The sequence below is a fragment of the Lactuca sativa genome, chromosome 8, assembly GCF_002870075.4.
Source record: "Lactuca sativa cultivar Salinas chromosome 8, Lsat_Salinas_v11, whole genome shotgun sequence".
In the NCBI taxonomy this organism is placed as follows: domain Eukaryota; kingdom Viridiplantae; phylum Streptophyta; class Magnoliopsida; order Asterales; family Asteraceae; genus Lactuca; species Lactuca sativa.
Window position 1 is genome coordinate 78,352,670 of NC_056630.2, and position 7,623 is coordinate 78,360,292.

A 7,623-nucleotide genomic window follows, 5' to 3' on the forward strand; every position below is an offset into this window, starting at 1 on the left:
AACCGCTCACTCATAATTTTTTGGCTCGTAAAAGAAATCCACCTCTCTATCTCTCTATCAAGGAAAATGGTGCCATAAAAGTGACCTTAAATTTAGTAGGAGGATTCATGGACTCAACCAATGAAATTGGAAAGTATGGTGGGGAAACAAATAGGTGGTGGTACTAATTGATAGTGGGGCATCCCATACCATAACATCAAATAGATGATAATTGAGGAGGTGGTGACACTTGGTTTAGGCCAGAAGAGTGCAAGAGAGTGTCAATTTGAAACACCGTATCATTCAACATATGTCCACAACAATCTATCATGTGCCTATGGTTTAGGTATTATTTATGTTTTTGAAATAAGACTTGCATCATATCCCAATCAAAAAAAGAGTATCTTCGATCTGATTACAATGTTATGCACTAATGATAAATATCCCAATTACCTGGTGCTTAATCGTAGCAATACACAATTTTAAAATACACAGCAGATGGACCAATCCCCAGTCAAAGGATAGTTTAAACTTTAAATGCCCCCGTCCCCTATTCGATTTTCCTTTTTGTATCCACAACACATATAAACATCATAAGACTCATCCCCTCCGATTACATACCCTTATAACATACAAATCAGCATATTAACTTCACAAATTGTTTAATTTAATCATCTAACAATAGAAATTAAAAACTTCACAACGTTTAACTAATTTGGGCCAAAATTCCAGATCGACTTTTTTTTAACTCGTTGATAAAGCTTAATTAAATACTAATATAAATTTCATTAACACTTCAATTTCATTATCGATGACTTAAACTTCATCAAGTTATCAGCTTGAGGAACGTACCTCAAATTCTCAGCAATACCTAGTAGACTCCTTTTCTGCAGTCAACTTATTGGCAAGCTTATACGTACTTCAATTTTCATAGCGTTCTTCCTCTAGTTTCTTTCAGCGTGGATCGATACCTTTCCTCTAGCGTTGACTTCTTTCTCTCAATTCAGAGATCAGTTATCGAGGGGGTTAAATTAATGAGAAAGTAGTTATAATTTCCTTTATGTATTTACTCAAGTTATGGAGTTTCAATATCTAGTCCCTAGATTTCTGTATTCAACGTTCTCGCCACCAGAACCTTAAAATTTGATAATATATCCTTAAAATTTTGTTTTGCCCTATCTATTATGCTAATTTGTAAAATTATTTATCTTTATATTTACACCTCCAAATTTCATTATTTACTCCGGCTCCGAATTTTATAAAAACCAGTATAATTTGGAACCTTTTTTATTTAACCAGGAAAATTTTATGTTTTAGTTATCAGATGAGACTTAATTTGTTTTATATAAAAATTTTATTTTTTTTATATCGTGCTTGATGTAAAATATAGTTTTGGTTCCTTTTGTTTACCAAAATTCTAAATTTTGATCCCAGTATTGGCTTTTTTGCTATTAATGGTTCAGGATTTTTGGTAACACTAGCACGGCCGTTCCAATAACTTTTCCAAGCATCGTTTGGCATGAAGCTCGTTTATGAACAAACAAGGGCGGAGATTTATAGGGGGGGGGGGGGGGGGGGGGCTGTGGCCCCCCGTGAAATTTTGTTATATATAGTCCTTCTACTTTAATTTTGTACATATTAGGCCCAAAAATATACAAATTTTGGCCATGGCCCCCCCTGTTCATCGATTTTTATACATATTATACTTTCGCTACCCCCAAATCAAATGTTGAAGCTCCGCCCCTACAAAAAAACAATTGAACATGTATGCACATAAAAGAAACTTAAATGAACGAGCATAAATGAAAATAAACGAACAACACAAATGAACGTTTATGAATATAATTAAACGAACGAGACCATTGTTCATGTTCGTTCGTTTAACTAAACAAACGATAATTTTTGTTCAAATTATTGTTTATTTAGTTAAACGAACGAACATGAACAATTGTCTCGTTCGTTTAATTATATTCATAAACGTTCATTTGTGTTGTTCGTTTATTTTCATTTATGCTCGTTCATTTAAGTTTCTTTTATGTGCATACATGTTCAATTGTTTTTTATTACATTACTCTATTATATGTTTGTTTATGTTCATATATGTTCAATTATGTTTGTTTGTTTCTGTTTGGTTATGTTTGTTTAGTATGTTCACAAACATGAACAAGAAAACATGTTCGTTTGTTCGGCTAACTTAAATGAACATGACCATGAACAAACCCTCATTTGTATTTGTTCAATTCGTTTACAGTACTAAACACCGTTGGTGACCGTTGAGACTATTACCATCCGTTAAGCTTAATTACTAACATTATGAAAGGATTAAAATGCCCTCAAGCTATATTATGGAAGAAGGTAGATATTGTTTTCTTCTTCCTAACAACATACATTCACACCTCTCAACACCACCATAGGCTTTGATTATTTCCTTTATTATCCACCTCTCTCTTAAGCTCCACTAAAGGCATGTCGACATCACCACTAACACGCCAACCTCTTTCGTCGATATCAACAACAGTCACTGCTACGCCATCTCTGACTCAACATGGTCTTCACCAAAACCAAACTTGTCGATCCTAATCACCTTCTCCATGTTTTCAATCGATCGATTCATCAAATTGATACTACTCAAACCCTAAAATCTTTCTTTATTCTCACTACGCTTCTCTGTAACTCCAGTTAGTCAAGACATGATAGTATTATGTTGTGGAAAATAATTAGAACCAAGGTTCTAAAAGGCATGAGGTGTGGCGTGGCGGCAAGGCCGAGCCTCAAGCTTAACGAGTTATGGCGAGCCATGGCGTTTTTCAAGGTGTGATGTAAGGCGGCGAGTTTGTATTAATTTATAATTATATTACCACATATATATATATATATAGAGAGAGAGAGAGAGAGAGAGAGAGATTTATATCAAATATAACAAGTTTTTAGAAGTGTTACATCAACAAATAATAACCAAAAGTTCACAAAAACACAATACTTGTATGTCCGATTAGAAAATGTATAAAAAAAAGAGCAAAAAAAGTGTCTCAAACGAAAAAACATGCGACATAACACGATCTTTGGTGTTGGGCACTTGATGGCCATGTAAGATCATAAAATTGGAAACTTTATGGTCAACGACATCATTTTGGACTTAGATTTTGAAATTGGACTTAAGGGCTTAAGGATTAAGCTCTTAATGAGTGGATTGGCAGTCAGTTGCGTACGTTGGGCGTACAAGGCGTACGACGTGCGTACACAATCAACAAGCATGTGCCTGGTCAACCATTGAGTATGTTGGACATACAGATGAGTACGCTGGGCATACTCAGTTGGGTTGACTTAGTTGACTTTTTGGAATTTTGAGTTTTACCTGAATTTGAACAAGTTTGATCTAAGGGTATTTTGGGTATTTTGGATTGTGTTTAAGAATTGGTCATTCGGATGGATAGGTGACCTATAGAGGGGTGTTCTCAACCAACCTTGGGCTTTGACTTTTGTTGATTCCGTTGACCGCCGACTTTTGACCAAGTTTGACTTTAGGTCAAACTTGAGGGTTTTAACTGGTGAATAAGATTTTATATGGTTCTGATGTTAGTGGATCTGCGGGAGCAAGCAGTGTATCAGGGAGCGTATCATAATGTTCTCCGGTTCCTTCATTTCAGGTGAGCTTCACCTCATTATACCGTAGGTCGAAGGCACCAATGTCAACCCACTAGTTCTGGTTACATGTTAATAGAAGGATGCCTTACGGACTGTATATAGTCATGTAGGATAGACTGAGGACTCTTGGTCTAGGCTCTCTCACATGTTCCTTGTTTCGTTGTGGTTCTAGAGTAGGACCACATGTTCGGGTGGCTATCTTACCTCTGAGTATATATGGTTATCTATTCTTGGTGCGGTAATATTTAGTATGTTGCTATGTTGTAGTGACCTGCTAAATTTGTATCCTTGTATCGAGTATGTTACTATACTGTAGTGATCTGTTAGATCTATATCTTGGTGTGTAGGATGTTGTTATGTTGTAGTGATATGTTAGATCTGTATCCTAGTATGTAGGATGTTCCTATGCTGAAGTGATCTGTTAAATTGGTATCCTGGTATGTAAGATGCTGCTATGCTATAGTGATCTGTTAGATCTGTATCCTGATATATATATATATATATATATATATATATATATATATATATATATATATATGATGTTGTTATGCTGAAGTGATATGCTCGTTTGCTATGCTAAAAGACATTATTTAAATAGGAAAAAATGGTGAGGTAGGTAAGGTAAGGTGAGGGGTGGGGTGGGGTTGGGGTGTATTTATTTAAGTAAATAAAAAAATCAAGGGCAAAATAGTCTTTTTAGGTAAGACATGGATCAAACACGTAAAAAAAACAAACAGTAGGGACCTTTCGAGCTACAAAACAAGTTAGGGACCAAACACGCAAATTACCCTAAACCATAGGGACCATTGGTGTAATTTACACTAAAATTAATTTTTTGTGATTTTCGATTCGATCTTCAACGATAGATGATTTTAGTAGCTTGAGACATTCTGAAAGTAATTATGAATATGATATCTTTAATATACATTATAAACATAAGATTACACACAATTGGTCCTTAATACATAGCGGTTCGTGGTGGTTTGACCATCGAACACTGACTAGGCATTTTCGTTGATGTGTGATTTCGGAGAGTGACATGTTGAGTCGCTATCCACATTTGTTTGTTGATGTGTGATTTCGGGGACGGAATCATCCTAAGGGGGAGAGAATTGTAACGTCCGCGTTTCCAGGCTAGGCATTTTCGTTGATGTAATAGTCTAGGTTAACCTTTGTAACCCAATTTGAAATAATAAAAATGTATTATTTGTGAATTATGTGATTTATGTGTTTATTTATTGATTATTATAATTTAATGAATTAAGAATAAAATAGGCAACAAAATTAAAATGTGAGATAAGCCCGATATCTTTGTATAAAGTTGTAGTGGCCGAAACAAGGATTCCGAAGATATAAAGAATGCCGAAATCCGAGTTATAACGAAGAAGTTATGACCTGTCGAAGTTTCGCGACAGAACCGGCACGACGTCGAGTGACGTAAAATATGAATTTAAGATAGAGCGATATTTAGCCTTAGTAATCTAAACGAAAGTCGTATATTTCGTTAAACCGAGAGCATGCATAAAAAGAACGCTGAAATCTGACTTCGTATGAGGAAGTTATGATTTTTCTAAGTTTCGACTTAGCAGTATGCAGCCCGAATACTCGATTTGAGATCGAGCGGTTTTTAGCCAAAACAATCTAAATGAGAATCGAAGATCTCATTGTTAGTAGCGAAGCGATGAAAATATAGGCGAAAACGGACGTCGGACGAAGAAGTTATGATTTTATAACGAAGTTTTCCTGTCCGGGCCTACTAAAAATAAATAATAAAAAAAATAAAGTCAAAATTAGCCGACGGAGTCTAAACGAAAGTTGTAGAGCGTAGTCTCACCTACGCGTGGATATAAAGAATGTCGAAAACGGAGCTCGTATGCGAAATTTACGGAATTTAGAAGTTTGACGAGTCAAATTACGCCCAACGTAATTTGAGTACGCCCAGCATACTCAGAAGGTTGCAACTTGTCTGACCAGTACTCGAGTGCCACCCGTCGACGCACGCAGTGACGTCAAAGTACGCCCAGCGTAACCTTAGTACGCCCAGCGTAATTTGAGATTACGCCTAGCGTAATTTGAGATTACGCCTAGCGTAATCCCATACTCCTAGCTTATAAATAGAAACCGAAATCAGCCATTTTCTCTTGTTCAAACTCTTTCTTCTCTCTAGTTTTTGCCTCGATTTGCGTGCCAATCATATCCCGAAGACCCGGTATCATTCCCGAGCCCCGAAGCAAGATCCGAAGCCCCGAGGATCCCGAAGAGCGTTATTCCCGAGCCGAAGCCCTGCCCGCGAGGAGCCCGATTTTTGTGAAGATCTTCCAGATCTACGGAGAAACATTACTTCTATAAGCCATAGTGCTGTCGGATCATCTTCTGATCATGTGAGTGTGTAGTTACTTTCATTCCAACACATTATTATGAAGTATTTTATATAAAATATGTGCTATGTGTATATATTTTGTTGTTATGTGTGTGAATGTATACTCACTCTCTTCTATCTCATAGATCGGAGTTATTATCTATGAAATACGTGTTATGTGTGTGTGCCTTATCTGTTATGTGGAATATGTATTGATTAAAGCATGCTATACATGTTTTTAAACTATGTATAAAAATGTATATTTTTATCTACCAATATGTTGGGTAGAGCATGGGTAGATAGTTGGTGTGTAATAAACAGATGAGAGGCCTCGATGTTGTTTTGATTTAGTCATCTAGCGGAGTTTAGATGACGACCACAGACTTTTCTAGACAGTCCTGTGGAACACTAGCAGGTTCGCCACCTGTAGGTGTTAATGAACTTGGGTGTTCATTCGCTGTACTCCATCCCCCCATGGTTGCCTTATTTGACATATATTGCCGGGAAACCCCCGAATGCATGTGTTGTCGCCCCGATGAAATATTCTTAGACTAAGTCCCTTGTGTTAGTTATTTTAGGGACATAAAGTAAGAATAACGGGAATGGGTAATTGGGTTATCGTTGGTTGATGAAAATTAATTTAATTATTTATTGTGGGTTGAAAACCCTATATGCTCACCAGGTTCCCAAGCCTGACCCACTCAGTTTCTTTGTATTACAGGAAGTGGTGCGAGGGCATAAGATGGATAATCATCAAGTTGTTTTTGTTCACAAGTCTGTATATGTATATATTTGTTGAATGACTTGTAATGTTTATCGTTTATGCTTTATGATCTGTATCAGAACATGACATCCTGAGTATTGATTATATAATGAAAATACATTTCTTTATGAAATACTTTGGTAAATATTATTTTATCATACTTTGTTTTTGGGAACAAATTCCGCATCTCTTTCAAAATCAAAAAGATTTACTCTGAAAATGTTTAAAAAGCATAAATGAAACCGGTCTTTCATGGCCGAGATTTTGGGGATGTCACAGTTGGTATCAGAGCATTAGTTTAAGCGAACTAGGAATTTGTAGGATTTCTAGACTTAAACTTAAAATGCTAAGTGAAATTTTGAGATGCGTGTCTGTGATATTTTAGACACGAGCACTAGTTTATTTTAGGAAAATTGCCTAAAATGCTTTTATGTGCTAAATGTTATATGTTTGTCATATATGATATTATTTGTTCGGATCTATGGTCTGTTGCCGACAGGATCTGGAAACCTTATGTGTGTAGGATTCTAAGCGTACATCTACGATATTAGAACTAGCATGTAAACGTTTCGGAGTGATAAGGATGATTTGGATATCTATCGTGAATAAGGATCTAATTTCACCTTATTCGGTGTGTAGATCAAAAATGGTGAGAACAAGAAGTGGAGTTGGAAATGCTGATGAAAACAGGAATTAACCACCAGTGATTGAGCAAATACCTGTCGTAGCAGCAGCACCTGAGCCGATAACAATGGCTGGTGTACAAATGATGATTCAAGCAATGTTGGATCGTCAAATGGAGGAGACTAGGCGGTTGCTTCAACAAAATTGTGAAGAACTGTCGATTCAAGTAGAAGAGCCAGAATTAAATGAAGGA